This window comes from Anser anser (genome assembly GCF_964211835.1).
Source record: "Anser anser genome assembly, chromosome: 3".
NCBI lineage: Eukaryota > Metazoa > Chordata > Aves > Anseriformes > Anatidae > Anser > Anser anser.
Genome location: NC_139722.1, coordinates 65804706 through 65821514, shown reverse-complemented (window position 1 = coordinate 65821514; position 16809 = coordinate 65804706). Strand labels below are relative to the sequence as shown.

The window sequence follows — 16809 nt, the reverse complement described above, 5'->3', positions numbered from 1 at the left end:
TTTTCTGTCAAAGCACTGTTGACATTCTCCAGGTTTCTTTTGAAGGGGATATACAAGGTAAAAGAGCTCAAAGCTTGTTCCTCATTTTAGGTTGTTCCTAATTGAGAAGCTTCTGCCAAGTTCAATCAATGCGTTTTTCCAGTTAGTGTGGATTCCCACAAGTCCATTTTGTACTAAGAAATGGGTAGGTGAATGCAGGCCTGGAAATAAACCCCGTTAAATTATCTAATGGTTACATGCTGGAAGACCCGTATCTTTGCATTCATTTTATTTTCAACTGCACCCACAAGTATTTCTTGAGACTACATTACCCTCTGGCTCACCATCACAGAGCTGTATGGGGACATGCTAAGTAAAGGCAGGTTTAAACATACATGTGATCAGGGAGGGAAAATCTATGGTAATGGTCTCTGTAACTGAAATCCACAGTGAATTATTGATCTTAACAACAAAGATAAACAAACAGAAAAAGTAATGAGAGTTTTCCGAATCTATTGAAAGAGAACAATCACATCACAAAGCATTGTTTAAAAATGTATAAAGTGACAAACGAAATTCATGATGTGCTGAATTTGTGGAGATTATACCACACATGTAAATCCAGCCATGTTTGTCCAAGACTTGAAGCAAATGGAAACCAGGGGCAACACAGCTTTTACGTCTCAAAATGAAATAATGATCTTAATGCATACGATAAGAAAGGAAAGAGGAAGGGAGTTCCCCTGGATAGGTAATCTCTATTTTACCTTGATATCTTCCTTTGTGCTTTTATATTTGGAGTCTGATTAAAAGCAGAGCTCATTGCCATATATTGCAAATATTCCCTGCAAGTCTGAACTCTTTCTACAGGGACCAGCTCTTTCACTTTTTTTCTCTTTTTTTTTTTTTTCCTTTCTTTCTTTTTTTTTTTTAACATCAAACCAGAGATGTATAAAGACAGTGTTGACAAAAAGAGCAGGTCAGATAATGTTGACTAACTTAGTTCACGTGCTTCTGTATGCTTACAGCAGGTGTTAGTAGTAAAGGAGGTGGAGGCAAAAAAAGAGTACTCACTGGCTGATATACAGGAAAAAAAAAAAATCTACATACCAGAGGATTTTTTTTACTCCAAGTTGTTTTATAATTGTATATACTGCTGGTCTTTATATTGCTCTCCCTGTGGGGATGAGTCTGTAAGAGTTCAAAAATACAAACAGTAAGCTATTTCAGCTTAACTAAGAGCACCAAAATTCAGAATTTCAGGGCTAAAATAAGCATGCAGAATAAAATGTACAATTAATGGATATCAAGTACATTTTCTTTTCCTGTGATATCGTACTGACTCACAGCTTTTAAGATCAGAAGGACCATGTTGTTTGACTTTCAGCATAAAGTAAGCTGTTGAGTTTCGCCCAGTGATTCTCAAATCAAGCCATTAGAAACAAACATTAGAAGGGCCTTACATCTCAGACTTAAGACCAAGTGACAGTGATTCTGACACCTTTCCAGTTCTCCACGGCTAAATGCTCTTTCAGTAGAAGTTGTGGAAGTTGTTTGCATTGACTGGTGCTTGTATTTCTTGTTCCACTCCAGAACATGCAGTATCAATAATGCAATTTGCAGTTAAATACTGAGCCAGGATAAAATATCTAGCATGGCTCTCGCCTCTCCTAAGTCAGTAATATATGTGGTGCATTACTATGCCATTTAATGTCAGCTATGTCAATGAAAGATTGTTTTCCATTATTTTTTCTAATTTAAACTGGAGGAATTGCCTGAGGTAGAGAGGTTACTAGGTAAAGCGCAGAGGGTCCCAGTGGTCACTCCACCCTATTGTTCCACTCAGGACCATCTCTTTCAGATGTTTTCTCCATATCTTGCCTAGTCTCAAATATTTAAAAGCTGTATACAACAAGACCTTTCCCCTTTGAACATTATATATTAGGTTTATTTTGTAGCATAAGATTAGTTGGCCTTAAAAAATACATCAAATAACAAGAGAAATAGAAAACAAGTAATATTGGGGTTGCTGTTTATTACTGGTATTACATTAACCTCACTACTCTGCATCACTTGCTTCTGCTGTACAAAAAAGCATGTCAAAGCAACACTTGCCCCTCGGTATAAGAAAGACATCAAGGCCCTGGAGTGTGTCCAGAGAAGGGCTACGAAGCTGGTGAAGGGCCTGGAACACAAGTCCTGTGAGGAGCGGCTGAGGGAACTGGGGTTGTTTGGTCTAGAGAAGAGGAGGCTCAGGGGAGACCTTATTGCTCTCTACAACTACCTAAATGGAAGGTGTGGGGAGCTGGGGGTCGGCCTCTTCTTGCAGATACCCAGTGATAGGACTAGAGGGAATGGCCTCCAGTTGTGCCAGGGGAGGTTTAGTTTGGAAATTAGGAGACATTTCTTCTCAGGCATTGGAATGGGTTGCCCAGGAAAGTGGTGGAGTCATCGTCCCTGGGGGTGTTTAAGGAAGGGTTGGTCCTGGTGTTTGGGGACATGGTTTAGTGGGTGGCATTGGTAGGAGGGTGATGGTTGGACCAGATGATCTTGAAGGTCTTTTCTAACCTTTATGATTCTATGATTAGGAGCAAAATCTCTTTCTGCTTCACTCAGACTGCAGCTGGCCAAAGGCAATTCAGTCTGTACAGGGAACAACTAGTGCAGAATCAGAAGAGAATATACAGTAGAAGGTTTTCTTGCAGGTAAAGGAAGGCAATTTTGACCTTGGTATATCACGAGTAAGACACTAAGCTGGAGGCTGAAGTACAAGAATCCTTCTGTCTCTTAGGAAATCCTCTGTTTGCTCTATGATAACACAATAATGTTGAAAACAGGCGGGCACTGATAAATACGTAAGACCAAATACAAGGCAGGTATAAGCAGGGTGACATTGCTAAACAAAGCAGAACACTGCTTACTTTCACCAGACCCAAATTCTAACTCAGATATTTTGTAAGGACTTACCTGGACCTCAATTAAATATTCATTCATGGGAAAAAGCTATTTGTGTTTCATAGCAAACAGCTCATATACAATTTACAAATGGATACATATATCCTTAATTAGTTTTCAACAAGCCTGCTAAACAGTAAGGGCAAACTAAATTCATTTTATTTAAAGGCTGCAGATACAGTCACCTTATCTAATCAGCTCCAGCTGCCTTAAGGCCAGTAACTCAGAAACAAAGAGGCTACCAAACCCAGTAACTTCTGTGAGGCCTCACTGGAGGAGAAGGGGATCAGGTTGATTATGGCTCACCTGCTGCACTGAGGCATTCAGGTAACCTGAAACAAAGGGAGTTTTCAGTGCTTCCCAATGACACACCTAGTTTGTGAAGTAATTACCTCTGACGCATGACACAAAAGGTAAACACCAGAGTCTTGTAGCGTGTTGGCTAGCAACTCCTTTAAACACTTTGGAAAAATAGTATCATTATGCTACCTTTAAAATAGCAGGTGAATTTCACCTGTCTGCAGTAGGTAACTCAGGACCTAGGTACTAATTTGGTACCACTTGAACCTTTGAAATAGAATTGGAGTGCTGCCTAAGATGTAACCAGTATTTCACACAAAGTTGATTTGCTCCTAGGCAAAACAGAGCTCAGCTCTGTGTTTCACCTACTGATGTGTTGATTATCTTAAAAAGGTTGCATGATGAATTGTTTGGTCTCTTTTAATAAAAGACAAAAGTAAGATGAGGGGAAAAAAATCTATTTGATTATGCATAACATGTAACCGTATGATCACCTTTTGTGCCATGGTTTCCTCTGCATGACCTCTCAGCAACTGCTAGCAATGCCTTTGGAGTCAGATTTGCTGGTCCATGGCTCTGTTTTGACCTTCAAGCACTTACAGTGTGGGAGGAGAAGGGCGAGGTGCTACTGGACTCCAGAAACAGGGTGTTGTGTCCCTCTATCTGGTCTCAGTTGAGACTGAGGATCTGCTGACCCCAGAGCCGATGGTTCATGAGCTAATTGGTATGTTTAATTAACCCGCTGTGGTAAAAACACTGTAGTTGCAGCAATCAAACGTGAAGTAGAGTCTCTGTATCCAAGAAGTTTGTCTGTTTTTGCCAATGTCATTTGGCCTTGCAGATTTTGCGTTGCATGTTTTAGCACAAACATATGGTCATTAGAGACCATCGTAGACTTGCCTTGGATTATCTCCAAAGCCAGCTGCACCTTGATCCTTGATCTGAGGAAGACCAGGAGCTCAAGAGCTGGAACATCTTGTAGACATGCGTGAAATGTTGGCCCAAAGGCATGCGTACATGGTTATGTGTGGCACTTTCCTATGAGAGAGTGGGCTGCCCTGTGTTATTTTCCCTGACTGTGGTCTCTCTGCCAGGGCAGATGAGGAGTGAGGTCGAAGTACAGTGTCAGCCATGGCCTTTTTTGCAGAGGTCATTTCTAAGGCCAAAGACTGTTCTCATGTGGATGTGGTTAACGTAAGGGCTTTGTAGTAGGCCACACCAGGTAACATGGCCTGGTTTTGACACCGCATGTTGAAACGCAGACACCCTAGGTGTGACCTCACTTCAGAGTGTCTGAGTGTGCTGGGCCTGGGGCTGTGAGCAGCTTCTTGGCTACCTTCTGTGGGAAACTGGTCTCTGAGGCCTGTTGGCGAGAGCCTGCGAGAAGGGCTCAGCCGACTCCAGCCAGACACGGCAGTGCAGGCCTGGGGGGCACTTCTGCTGCCCAGCCCTCCACGGCTGCTCTGCAAGGCAGGGCAGCAGCACTGAGAAGGGTGGAAAGACCAACAGTGACCTAGGTTCACTTCACCTGCCGTATGCTATGAGACAAGAAAATGCCAAACGGCCCTTAGATACGACAACAAAACTGGGTGTGCATGTGCAGCTGATTCACGGGGTGGAGTAAGAGCTGGACGTGCTCGCGAGGAATGCCACCCGTCCTTACGTGGGGACCCCCCTCACAGGAGGTGTGCCTGGGAGGGGTTGGAGGCATCCTGGAGACCTGCAGATAAGGTTCCCCAGGAAAGCAATGCGGACAGGACTAACAAAACCTCCGTCCTGGTCATCACTCAGCACCCAAGCTCTTTCTCTCCGAGTGCAACCACCTCCAGCAATGCAGTATTTTTTCCAGTTACGTTCAAAGTGATAGCAACTCTCCCGATCCTTTAGGAGGCTGTCCCATAAATGAGCAATGTCGCAGCAAGGAACGCTTTTCTATTGTATTACCCTTGCTGACATCTAAATGTGCTCTTTCCTTGTGTTGCTCTCCACCCTCCTCCCCTATTGCCTGAAATAACTGCTCACTCATCACTGCAGTGGGTTTAGCTGTGCTGTATGGGTCCGCAGAGATAAGGAACAGTGTTCTTTAGATAACAGCACAGACTCTTGCACAAAGTTCTTTCTTGTCTCAGAGTTCAGTCTTCACCCTTATTTTGAAAAAAACGAACAAAACAAAAAAATCCTTCTGTACAGGAATTATGTTAAAATGCAGTATGCAGTGTCATTAGTGCAGTGCTTAGGACTTTTGAAATAGTGCTATTTCAAGTAAGATTACGCCGACCATTTCCCCACAGTAGTTTATGTGTAGTATTTGAAACGATCTCTTTTTCTGTGCTCCAAGCAGCAATTAAGTATTGTGTTTCAAATGCCACTGCACAGCTATGGTAGGTAAATAATGGCTTAAATAAGAAAAAGTTTTGTTTGCTTTTGCAGGTGTTAAATTTCAGCAGAACAATCTAACTCAAACAAAGCCCTAAACAAAAGTTACTGGCATTGCTGACTGAGTTTCATGTTAGCTGAGGCAAATAATCAAAATTCTCCTGGCTCTAAAATCTCTAAACACTGATTTTTACCAGAGCTGTAAAATTCTGAGATTGAGGTTTTTAATTTCAGGTATAACATTTTTCTTTAAATTGTTAATGCATAGGAAAAGAATTGCAGCAACTACATGTGCTTAAGCAATGTATTTCTGTAATAGGTATCCTTGAAGAACCCAGTAAAACTTGCAATGACAAGCATATTGCAGGACTGAAAAGTGAATTTAGCTTATTTTCATGTTCTTCTAATAACCTGGTTATTCCTCTCTTGCAAAGAAATGCAATGCTATGTATTCAGCTCCCAGACGGATTCAAATTCAGCCTGTAAGCAATCTCAGAACATTAGGAAAGAGGTGATCGAATCATTTTTAGGTCCAGTAAATAATTCTGTAGAACCCATTTATGGCAAACTCAGCTGTAGTGAAACTCTGCTTGCAGAAAAGAAAATGAAAGCTCTGGAAGCTGTTTCAATGCAAGTGAGCAATGATTTTAAGTGAACCCTTTCTCACAGGACTCAGACTTGAAGTCCTGCCTCAATGTCAAAGCCCTTCACAGTCAAGACCAGGACTGTAACCGAGAGGTCTTGTGGAGAAAATTCCATGACTTCAGTACAGGCTCCCATTGTAATTCTTAATTGGTTACTTTAGATTGCTCTCTCAGACAACCCTTGTTAATGTGAAATGATAACCTTGGACTGTGTTCATGGTTTAAGCATTATCCAAAGACCTGCACCCAACATACAGGGACAAAGTCAGAAATTCTTTTGCACATGCGTAAGGTCAGAATCAGACCGATTCTGTCAGTCTGAGTGTAGGATGACAGCAATCCACCTGTTTATGGGCCTTATCAAATACTAAGTTAAGAGTTTGTGCATGACAATCTGAAGGTAGCAAGAGTTTACAGGCCTGATGCTGCTTTTAGTCATGGTGCTATTGCCTGATTTCTTCTGCCGTCTTATTTAAACACAAGTAGAGGTGGAAGGGCTGAGCTGTCAGTTCTTTGGAAAACTAAGATGACATGAATGGAACAAATCAGGGCTTCAGAAATGATAAAAAGCTGCGATAATTAGGGGATTTTGAAGTGATGCTGGTCAGAACCGTTGTCCTGTTAGTTTTAAGCTCAAGCTAAATGCCCGTGTGTGTTGTTTGTCCTGGAATGAGAGGGGAGAAATTATTTAAAATAACAGCTTCATTTCCTTTTAATCTGATCTTCAACATAATGACTTTCAGGTTTCCTTTTTTTTCTTTTCTTTTTCCCCGGTGTGTTCTGTTGTATATACATTAATTACTTCTGGTATTTATGTGCACAGACTCCTTTTTTGGGAAGGCTTGTTAGATGGTGTTTGGTGGCAGTGCTCATGGGAGGGAGGTCAGCCAGATTTGGCTCACACCTAAGTAAAAACAGGGAGAGAGAAGGTAAATATAAGCCTACTATTTGAATTATTGAAGTTTCTCCTTTTCCCTGCTTCCAGGCTCATTATGTACACAAGATTTCCAGCTTGGAGCTATGCTCCTCAGCACCCACATGCTGCTTCCTGGGGCCCTCAAAAGCCTGGCTGCTCGGCTCTGCTCCACAATTTGTTTTGCAACTTCCAACCCAAAGCTGCTTTTTCTCCACTTGCTTGCCCAGTGCCTGCTCTGTTCCCCGTCACAGCCTGTCAATGGTGCTCTTCAAGCCGCCCCGCCGTGCAGCTCTTCTTGCCTCTTCCCCTTCCTCCTTGACCCCTCGCTCCTCACCCCAGCTGGGAGCTGCACCGAGGGCCTCTGTTCACACCCCAGGCGAGGAGGGGCAGGAGGTGATGGTGCAGCGAGGCATGGAGCAATCCTTGTTCCCGAGAAGGACGTAGGGTATTGCTCATCCTGAATTTGCTTTAAACACTCTCTCACTGGAGGATAGACGGCAACCAGGAAGGAGGTTTGCCAGGTGAGGATTGCTTGAAATTACCCACAAAGGCCCTGCTACAACAGCCCTGTCGGACGAAGAGTTTTGTTCTGTGTAAGCAGTTAATAAAACCCTTGCCATAAACAGGGTGAGTTCGGTGCAGGTGCTCGGGGCTGGGAAGAGACTGCTGCAGGACGCTTGAGGACCTTCACTGTTGCAAGCATATGGGGCAGCATTGGCAAGAGAGAGAAAAAGGGCCTGCTACAGCAACCAGTAAATATTATCCTAGCAGCATAGCAAGTTGGTTTTACTATTCTTCTTGTTTTGTTTTTCATTAATAATTGATACCCAATTAATACAGCAGTGAGCAGAATGTACCCCCCCGGTATATCCATAAAGGAAGTAATTTATGGCCTGCTTTACAACAGCGTTGTGTAAACACTTGAGTTGCGTTAAGTACTGCATTTCTGTGGGAGTACTGGCACAGTCAGGTGAGCAAACACAAGACTTTGGAGAAAACCAAGTGCTTTTGGTCTAGCCCAAGCCCTGCTACCAGCCTACAACCACGTGAGAGTAAAGCAACTTTGTCAATGACAAAATCGAGGAACTGGAAATGATCACAACATGCCTTTTAAACTCAATGTTTCTCTTCTTTCTACATGAGTTCTGCTTTACATGGCTTGAATGCAGCATACGAAAGACCCTGGCCTTACTCCAAAAGTCTCATTAATTTCAGTCAGTCAGGATCAGGCCCAGGATGGGCAACTGAAAGTGAAGACTGAGAAAGGAAACACAAGGGGTCATGATTACTTCCCAACATTAGACTGATTCCTTACAAGCATCTTAAAATATTCTTCAAAAAATGGAAGTATTTATAAATATGTAATTGCACAAACCCCGTATTGTCCTGTCATATTTGCCACTGTGTGAAAGGCAGATTTTCCTCTATTTTTGTTCCCTAAATCACAGAGCAAGTTTCAGATTTCATTACTCTTGTTTGTTTGTTTGTTTGTTTGTTTCTCCACAGGAGTAACACTGCTTGACTAATCCAGACTAATCCATATTGGTACAGCAGACAGACAACTTCTAGCAACTATGATCTTCAGTAAAAACTGCAAATTTCTTTATAGTGTCTGCACATCATAGACAGAGACACACAGAGACACATAAGTCTCTGTGGCATACAAACTGCCCTGTTTTCTTGCAGACATAGGACTTTCTCTGATATTTACGCTCTATCCTCCCACATTCCGGTGCAATTCCTTTCCTTAATGAGCATGCATACAAAATGACCTCTGTGTTCTCTTCTACAAAATTGCGCGCTGTTTCCCTGAACTCTGGAGCTCACATTTTCATGATAAAAGGTGCAATTATTTTCCTATGCAGCAACACTCACAACAAGCAACAAGACTGGCTTTGCAAACAGATTTTCAGACTCTCATTAGGTTGCCAAGAATTGGTTCACTGTGGTAAGAAACCTTTGTGTGTGACAAATTCCCTTAATTTAAGCGCCCCTTACAATAGTCTTTTAAAAGAACCGCCCTCTGAATGCAAGGACAGAGACTACTACTCAGTCTACCCTTCCTGTGCATTACAAATTGTATATTAATGAGGCAGGTAGAATGTGATTTTATGCATTTGATTATGAATGTGTGAACAATTGTAACCTAAAATTATCACCCTTCATGACTAAAACATCATTCCCTAACTTTCCTCAATTACAAGCTGTTCCTTAACGGTTACAGTTTACTCTCTGCCATTCTGGGGTTTCAGAAAACTAAGCTGTGCACTGCACTGGTGGCCGAGGCGCTGGCAAGACAGGAACTGGATCTACATAATTTTTCAACACTACTCACAGACAGATGTAGTAGCTGCAGTAGATGAGTTTCTCAGTGAGTGCAAAACTTCACTGGCATTCTTTGGTGATGCCTTTGTCTTGTGGTGGTGGTAAAACTTAGTTGCAGTAACCTACAATTATGGTATTTAAGAGAGAAAAAACGAATCAATGCTTCCATTAACAATGCAGTTTCACATTTTTAACGTTGGGGAATTACCTGCATTTTACTTTTGGCACAGGCCCTGATTTAATTCCCAGTAAAGTCAATGAGAGCCTTGACAATCTAAGTTTGCTTCAGTTATAGGGGATAAGCCCAACAGTCAAGGTTTATTTTCCAAATATCATCAGATGTGCTCAGCTTGAGCAGGCACTTGATATAGTTAGCTTGAAGGTTGGAAAATCTTCATCCAAATAAAAACTTTTTTGAGATCTTAGTTGACGGATGGTTTTCTAAGATGGTAAGAAAGTCTTGATTTTCTTTTTAAACTGTCGTTAATTGAAGCATTTGGGAGGTGTGGATCATTCCAAAACCACTCCTTGAGGAACAAGACTGAAGTTACGTTGCATACTCAGGAACGTTAATGTCAATGAATCTGGACTTTCCAGTCAATGGAAATTGTCTTAAAATTAAGACTATTGTTAATCAGGAACCTACTTTTATTTTTGTTTGGATAGAACAGCTTAAGACACATGGCATGGGTAGAGCTAACCAGATAAGAGGCAGATTATGTGAAAACTGCAAAATTTACTTTCTGCTCCATCTCAACCTTTGTCCAAGTAAAGACAATTTAGCACTGAGCTTTATAAAAAAGTTCACTGAGGGCATGTCCTCAATTATACTAAAATTCTTGAAAGGACTTTCATACGTTTCAATTGACTTTTAATGAAGCTTTGAATGTGAGAGGCAAGAGATCCCAAATTTTATTGTCTAGATGTGATTATCAGTGATGGAAGAGCCCAGCTCTGTGAAGTGCTGTGTAAAATTTTACAGTACACTGTTTTATATGGCTTGGTAGTGGTACAGATGTGACAGCCTGGGAAACCCCATGGCATAGACTATGGAAATTTCTGAATGAACTGCCTTCTGAAAGAAGAAAACTTTATTTTAATGAATCGATAGGCAGATGCTGGGAATAATGCATTTCTCTGTCCTTTTTTCAGCAGTTCTTCATATGTAAATACAAATAAAGCATGACACAGCTCTAAATGTGTGCATAAAAGATGCATAACCAGTATTGTTCTCTAGAACTATCAAATGACCAGTAGCAAATGTTTTGCTTTAAACAATTAAATACTTTGGAGAATAATTAGTTTTTTTTAAGCCATAGCAGAAATAGGTTCTGAAATCCTGTGACAGAAGCTGGACAAACAGAAACAGCTTCTGCAAAGTTTATATATTATGTTGTAACTCCACTTGCCAAAAACATGGTCTAAATCAGGAAATGGTGTGAACTGAACCAGTCAAAGTCCAATTAATATTCTACTATAGCTTTTAGTACACAAGACTGTAAAAAGACTTTCTTCCATATCTTTCCTCCCTTTGTTCCCTGCGTGCTAAGCACGTGGTAGGTCTATCTCCTGGCAGATGCCCTCCTGGATTCTTTTGGCTCAGGCTCCAGATTAACACAGATCTTGCCTGCATAGACAAATTCCTCTGGGAGATGAAGGGTTTATACATGTAAGTATCATGAGGCCACACCAGTAGGTTGTTGGATTTTGAACCTGTTTGACTACCAGAAGCAGCTCTGGCTGTAGAAATCGGGATTTCCCACAACACCCATCTGCAGCTTGACTGCTGCAACCTCTTGATTACTACACCCAAGGACTCCAGGGATGATGATTTCCACAAGATTTAAGGGAGGCAATTATCACTGCTTGGTGAGCCTTGTGCTAGGTTTGCCAAGCTAATACTTGCAGTTGGGCCTTTCTGAGTGCTGCCTTAGTTGATAAGAGTTTGATCAACTGGAGAATAATCCACACCCACGTAAGAATACCAGGCAATTATATCTCATCTGTCATCCCAGAATGGGGTGGCACACAGCAGTTAGTGTTGAGCTCTGACCGCACAAAATGGCAATCTTAGTCTTTCATCTTTCCTGGGGAAGTTTTCTGACCTTAGTATCAGATGCATACTGATATACTAGCAGACCTGCTGGAGACAAGAGGGACTGCAACTACTGAAAACATCCCAACCATAATCACAAACTGTTTCTATAAATACAGAGTATGAAAATAACACATCTTTTATCTGCCAGGTGTTCTGGAGGCTATTTTTGAGTGGCGCCGAGTTCTGGTAACACACTTAGCCCATGTGGTAGATGTTCTCAAGAAGGTTGTGCTATATACCAAAAATAAACCTTCAGTGACGTGAGCCGTAAGATGCTGTGCCATCCTGTCCTGGAGGAGTGGACTAATTGTGAGTGCTCCTATCTGGAAACCAAAATCAGCAAAGTTTCATCAACTTAAGGCTGTGTGTATTTACACCTAGAGATGGACACAGTGGGGACACTTCTGCAGGTTCATTTCAGCAGCATCAGAGGTCTGTAGATGCACGTATGTGTGGCACTTCTGTCACGATGTTCCTGTAAGCCTTGGGCACTTGCTCCCTGGGGCTCCCACGGCGCACATTCACAGCTAGATCGACACCCAAAGCAATTGTGGAAGCCGCAGGTCCCCTCACGGTCATGCCCACAGCCCCATTTCTCAGGGGGGATGCCTTCTACCCCTTCCCCGCTACAAGGGCATCGATGGACAGGTGACAGCAGCATCATGAGGTGTTCTCGCCCTCGGTGGGCGTTGCCCCCTCAGCCCCGCGCCCGCCCTGGCGGGAGCCTCCCCTCACCCCCGCCGCCATTTTGAGCGCGGAGCCGAACAGCCCACAGGCGGCTGAGGGCCACGAGGCGACTCCCGCCTGCCCTATGCCCAACTGGGGAGGACACCGCAGCCTCCCTGCCCTCCCCAGCGAGGCCGGAACAGCGCAGCCCACGACCCCGGAGCCGCTCCCGAAGCGACCCCACCGCAACCGAGCCGGGACTCCCCACAGGGCTCCCTCCCGCCCAGGCACTGCGCACGCGCGCGGCGGCCGCCATTAGCGCCACACCCCGGCCGCCACCCTGGGGAGGGAGGGGGGGGGGAGAGCGCAGGGACTTTGCCCCGGGAGAGCCGGAGGCGTCACGCGGATGGCGGCCAATCAGCGGGCGCGATTAAAATAGCGCGCTATAAATAGCGGGCGGCGGGCGGCGGCTGCGCAGTGAGGGGCAGGTGCGGGGGAGGCTGAGGGCGGCCGGGCACGGCGCTCCGCCTCGCCTCAGGGGCACGGGGGCTCCGCCGGGCTTAGCTCGTTCGGTGCTTCTTTAGATCGCGCTCCCCTTCTCCCTCATGCGTTGAGGGTGCCACTGTGGAAAAAATTGGCAGTAATTTCTTGTCTGCGCTCTTAAAAACTGTATCTGTGTAGGGCTGGCTGTTACCAGTGAAGGAAGCGGAGCGATAAACCTTATCACCTCAGCCTGTGCTCCGCCATCGTTCCTCCATCAGTCTGGGCTGTGCTGTGGCAGAGCGTGGTTTCAGGGATACTACAGGGCCAGGCTTTCCTGGGTAAGGTCCTGCTGGCGAGATGCAGGCCTGCCCTAAGTGTTCAGGGCTTGTTGGTTAAGCCTGCCAATCCTACAGATTGTATTCAGATTTACACAGTCATTGTACACAATGATTGTATAAACTAAGTGTATGGAGAAACATAAGGTCAGGTTTTCTTCTTGTCCCATTTCCCTCTGAAATACCAGTGTGCATCACTAAGGAGTAGAGGAGAGCTCTATTAAACTCTAGAAACGTGACTGACAATGGAAATGGTCTATTTGAGGATTTTTGCATTAGTACAGGCCAGGACGATTTCACCAATACGCCGAGTTCATGACTATGCTCAAGACTGCAAGTGCTAGAAGTGCTGTGGATCACTTAAGAGCTGTGTTTCTGCTTGCATACCATAGCACACCTGTTCTTGGTCTGTGCTATGCACTTGTGTTGCACGTGTTCTCACCTTACAAATTGCAAATACTGCATTGCTGCTATTGAATCAGATAAGGTATCTCTGCTAGGATCGCCAGTGTTTGCTTTTGGTGAGACCTAGTAAGCTAATAAAGAGCCTGGGTTTGCTATTTAGGAAGATTGGTGGTGCATCTTACATACTCAGAGATGTATGTATGTTTTAGAGAGCTGAATTTTCTAAATATGAAACTTATTTTTTTAAGGAAGTTTCCTACGGGATTCAAGGTGAAGTATTTACTGAAATGGTTAACGTGACAGCTGGGGGGAAGAGGGATCATCAAACGAGATTATGAGGCGACAGGTTCAAAAGAAGATGCCTCTTCACACAAAATGCAATTAAATCTTGGAACGCGTTGCTACAGGATGTTGGGGATGTGAGAAGTTCAAAATGCAATTAGGTACGATCATGGAAGAAAAATCCATGCGGGGACGTCCGACACAAACGCCTCTGATTCAGGACCTCTTTGAGGTGCAAATGCACATCCTGCGGAAGCGTTTTGGGGAGCAGCCTCCCCAGTCCTCACTCTGTCATTAGGTGATTCCTGTCGGCTGCTGTAGGAGATAATCCTGGACGGGGACTAGAAATGCTGCTCCTCTGACCTAGCACAGGCATCCCTATGTTTAACCGTCATTTCATTCAAACGTTTTCCCACAATCTTTAATCAATAACGAACAGCAATTCTGGTAATAAACTTTTGCGGTACCTCAGTGGTGTTTTCTTGTGTGTTTGTTCTTCCCCGCCTGCTGCTTTGATTGTGGGCCGGAAGGAGGGTGGGAGGTTGTTTGGCCATTTGTTTGTATAGCACCAGTTTATCAAACCGAGCACTGATCTGCGTCCACGTTTTCCAGCATCCGTATTCTTTGATATAATTAAATGACTGATCTGTGTTTCTGAGGATGGCCACAAGCCAAAAGGTTTGCTGCTCATGTAAACGTCCACAGTAAGAAAACAGGGAGCTCCACTTGTTGGCTGGCAGAACGAGCCAGGTGGGTGGCTTGAGGTGGCTTGGCCTCTGCCCCAAGGGTCTGCATGCACAAGAGGTCTTCTACTCCACATCCACATGTGACTGCCCTTGTGTTGGGTGCCTTTGGTGGAAAGGACAGGGTGTCCCTGAGGAGGCGTGGATGGTCTTCTGGAGGTTGTGTGGGCACTTGCTGAGGACCATGCACTGACAGGAGGCTCAGAAATTGTAAATTGGGTCAGCTGGGCTTGGTCCTCAGGTTTTCCCTTGTAGCAGGGAGATACAGTTGCCTTGTTGTGCAACACAGGGAGCTCCTGTTCCAGCCTCGCTGCCAGAGGGAGATGGGTTCATGCACACGTTTTCCATTGAAGAGTCAGTTGTCCATATTCATGTTTTTTTTTTTTTTTTTTCCCAAAGACAAGCCTAAATTTTAATGTTCAGGAGTGGGAGTGCCCTGAGATCATATGGGGAACAGAAACACAATCATCTCACTGTATTGAACAGTATTCACGAGAGAACTTCTGAAAAAGCCCTAATTCCTTTCCGTCCAAGGCTGGAGAGCTGCCATACAGAGTCATGCTGGCTTTCAACATAATGGAAATCCGGTGTATCAATCCTAGGGTGATGGAGGGGAACAGCCCAGGGGGAAGATCCCTTCCCTGAGCAGGACTGAAGAAGGAAGGGAATGTGATTCTGCTGAGGAGTAGCCTTGACATATTGATAAGATTTCATACCAATGTAGAGCCCTCAGCCCAGAGGCACAACCATCAATGTACACGAGGATCTAGCTCAGGATGGATATGCGTAACCCAGCAAAAGCCAAATTATATGTCTTTTCCCTATTTGTCTCACCTGCGTTCCTGTTGCTCTGTTGATTTTGTAGGAGATTGGAGAGAGGCTGCACACATACACATTGAGACTCGGCGTGTGCTTCTGGAGGCTGATGGTGAAAGCCAGTCCTGCTGCAAAGCTGCATTTCCTTTATGCAACTGCCATTTGTGCTGCTGGTAGCCATGCGTACCGTGGCTTTCACAACCCCCCAGAAGTAGCAGTTTCGTTAAGGGTGAGAAATTCTTCAACGACTGCTTAAACATGCAAGTGCACCTGGGACTCAGATGTTTTGTACAGTGCCTTTCTTCAGGAGAGAGTTAGCGTATGCTGTAACTATGGCAATAAAACTGATTTTTTTCTGTATGTGGAGGGCACAGGACTGGAGGCAAGGAGGCAGGTCATTGAGCTCAGTCCCACGGGACCAGCAGTGGGCATTGGGCTTCAGTCCAGAGAGGGCTGAGAGTGGTTATTCCACCTGCCCCACACTCAGCATACACTTACACCCCATTGCACCCCGCTCACCCGTAGCCGTCTTCTGTACTTCCCATTAATAACCCTAAAACTGTTAGGAGATGTCCAAAAATCACAAGTATGAGGTACCATGGGAAGAGAGGAGAGATCAGAAGTGCTGGCAGTGGCTCCCTGTGGCTGAGGGGTTTTCCAGGCACGTCATGCATTGCTGTGGCACTGCATGATTTTTCTTTCAGAGACTCTTGTCGCCAGTCCTGAAGTGCCTATGTCTTAAAAGTTGTTTGAGATGGGGGTTCTTGTCATACTAATACGATGAGCCAAACTTCTCCTTTATACATTCTTTTAAATTGTACTTTTTACATTTTAACAATTGATATTTTTGCTTTTCGTTTGGCCTGCCAAGCTACTTTTGGAGAGAAATTACAATTCAGTTCAAAATTCAGAACCCTCTGTTTTTAAGTTTTGTTTGAAATAATAATGTTGGAAATAATCTGGGTGAGGTCTGCAGTGTAAGGACCTCGAGGGCTGCTCTGGCAAATCCCAGTGTTTGTGGGTTTGGCTTTGCCACATCAGTAAAACACCCCTTAGAAACAGTGTGTTCATTGGGAAGTTTGAAAACCACAAACCGAAAATGTGTCATTGTTCTTTGCACTGTAATTATTAATGATGTCCACTTTTGAGTTGATTCACTACTTGTTATTTCAGTCTGTCTTGAGTGTTTTCACAGCTAATAAAAACCCTTACCTGAATAGCATTACAAAGTTGTGAGTGGAAACCAAATAATTATATAATTAATACAATTGTAACTGTAATGTATTTATTATGTGTTATTATCTATTTTACAAATATTTTTATATTATATCATATTGTATTATAGTTTATAAATATAATTTTATCCTGTAATTAGTATTTTATGACCACAGCTTAGAAGACTAAAATGGTTGGCAAGAATACCTATAGGCAGAAGTTTGAGAGCAATGTTTTTTACATCTTCCAGCGCGGAGCAGCTGTGCAAATG

At 43.8% G+C, this 16809-nt stretch overlaps 1 long non-coding RNA gene across 1 annotated transcript; it reads left to right on the top strand.

Moving 5' to 3' along the window:
- The first annotated feature begins 970 nt into the window (after positions 1-970).
- On the top strand, positions 971-12634 carry LOC310897379. Its single transcript, XR_014582263.1, has 2 exons — positions 971-3261; positions 7240-12634. It is a non-coding gene; the product is annotated as an uncharacterized lncRNA (long non-coding RNA).
- Positions 12635-16809: the final 4175 nt, after the last annotated feature.